This window comes from Nanorana parkeri, unplaced genomic scaffold (assembly GCF_000935625.1).
Source record: "Nanorana parkeri isolate BGI_ZX_2015 unplaced genomic scaffold, ASM93562v1 scaffold1142, whole genome shotgun sequence".
NCBI classification, from domain to species: Eukaryota; Metazoa; Chordata; class Amphibia; order Anura; family Dicroglossidae; genus Nanorana; species Nanorana parkeri.
Window position 1 is genome coordinate 433743 of NW_017307410.1, and position 2562 is coordinate 436304.

The window sequence follows — 2562 nt, forward strand, 5'->3', positions numbered from 1 at the left end:
TTGAACTATAACGTATTCATAGACAATAATAATTTTAACATATTATAATTTACATTCTAAAATACTATTATTATTATTATACAGGATTTTATAGCGGCAACAGTTTGCGCAGCGCTTTACAAAATGGAGGAGACAGTACAGGTACAATACACTATACCAGGGGCGCCCACTATTTTTTGTCTGGAGATCTACTTTTCAAATGACGAGCTCATTGAGATCTACCAACGAAAAAACACCTGCGTTCAGGGGCGGGAGGGGGCGTGGCTGTGCATTAATGTCAATGGCACTGCAGCCGGGCTCCGCAGGCAGGCCCCTCGCCCACAGTGCGATCGCCTGCATTAGTGCCTGTGTTCCAGTCCAGTGCGAGCCGCAAAAATGCTGCAAGCACTATCACTTGCCCCTCTAGTAGGAGGGGCAAGTGATACAAAAGGTAATAATTGTTTGGATCGAGTTATTGGAGGAAGCAAAAGGCAGTTGTGTTGAGGTGGGATAGACTTCCCTGAAGAGATGGGATTTTAAGGATCGCCTAAAGGTGGGCAGCGTAGGAGATAGGCTGACAGAATGGGGTAAGGTGTTCCAGAGGATGGGGGACGTTCTGGAGAAGTCCTGGAGGCGAGCGTGGGAGGAGGTAATTAGAGAGCAGGAGGTCTTGAGAGGAGCGGAGAAGACAGTTTGGGTGATATTTGGAGATGAGTTCGGTGATGTAGGTTGGGGCTAGGGTTCCAGTGGCGGAACTACCGCCGGTGCGGACGCACCAGGGCCTCTAGGGGGCCCAGCACAGTCCCAGCGCCGGATCGGTACCCAAGATGGGAAGTTCGGATCTTTTAAATGAATCGGTTCCGTTTGAATCAGTTCGTTCAAAAGAACCGATTCATGAATGGAATCTTCGATTCACTTGCGGGGTCGGCCGACAAGCCAGTGAACCAAAGCTCGGGAGCTGTCTGAACCTTCACAGAAGATCCGAATCGGAGGACTCTGATTCAGAGAAGGGTGTCAGGCAGCTCCTGGGGGAACATTGATACTAACGCTATCAATAAATGTGAGTGAAGAAAAATGTTGAGTGAAAAATAATAAAATAAATAAAAACGAAAACCAAAAATTGTTTATTGAAAAAAATTATAATATATATATATTTTTTTTTTCTGTAAATGTGTAAATCTCCTTGAGAAGCCAATTTGATCCTAAAGGGTTAAACCATCGATCTGAATGAGGATCTCCTCTAATCCAAACTCTCTTATCTCCCTGCTGACTGTCTGTCCCTTATCACCGCTGCAACCTGCTCATTGAGTCCGTGTATTGTTCTACGGGAGGTCACTCGCCATTCTTTTAACTCTGTAACTCCTCTGATGACTCTTTAACTCAAAGAATCGAATGAGTCTACTAACTAAGTAGCATCGTTCGATTCTTTTAACTAGTAGACTCATTCGATTCTTAGACTCGGTGTACTGTGACTCAGAGATGTGATTGGTTGCAGGGGTGGGCGGGGCTGGCAGAAGCTTGGCTCTCACTCTACGATCATGTTACAAGAGCTGCTAGAGTCTCAGCTATACGTCGCACGCTGACACGTCACACTGAGCTGCTTCACACGGATCAGCTCACTCAGAAGAAAATCGACTCCTCCAGTTCACTGAAAAGAATCGATTCAAAAGAACGATCCGTTCATGAACTGGACATCTCTAATCTGGAAGAGTCAGACTCGGGAATTATATCGTTCCTCCGCTCCTCCTCGATGATACTAGATTGAGATCCGCTCAGAGAGGTTCACTCATTCCACGCTCCAGCATTGCTCCGTCTTATGAATTGTGCTGCTGGTTTAAAGGTCAGTAAGTTCATGTGAATTATAATAATGGAGCGCAGGTACCCTTACTGCGGGGGATGTCTTGAACTATAACGTATTCATAGACAATAATAATTTTAACATATTATAATTTACATTCTAAAATACTATTATTATTATTATACAGGATTTTATAGCGGCAACAGTTTGCGCAGCGCTTTACAATATAGAGAAGGCATTACAATCACAATACAATTTAAGACAAGATGGTAAGGAGGGCCCTGCCCCTGAGGGCTTACAATCTAAAAGAGGAGGGGCCTGTGACACATGAGGAGGTAGCTGTGTGGGGATGAATGTTTGAGAACGTGATGGTTGAGCGGTTAGGTTGAAGTGGGATAGGCTTCCCTGAAGAGATGAGTCTTAAGGGATCGCCTAAAGGCAGTCAAAGTGGCAGACAGACGGACAGGTTGGGGTAAAGAGTTCCAGAGGATGGGAGAAAGTCTACAGAAGTGCTGGAGGCAAGCATGGGAGGAGTTGGCTAGGGAGCTGGAAAGCAGGAGGTCTTAGGAAGAGCGGACGATTAGGGTTATACTTTGAGACAAGGTTTGAGATATAGTCTCAAGTGTATATAGTGTAAGTGGTTGTTAATATTTTGACTTTTATCCTTTGGGCGAATGGAAGCCAGTGGAGGGATCGGCAGAGGGTGGAGGGGGATGGAAACCAGTGGAGGGATTGGCAGAGGGGGAAGGGGGATGGAAGCCAGTGGAGGGATTGGCGGAGGGGGG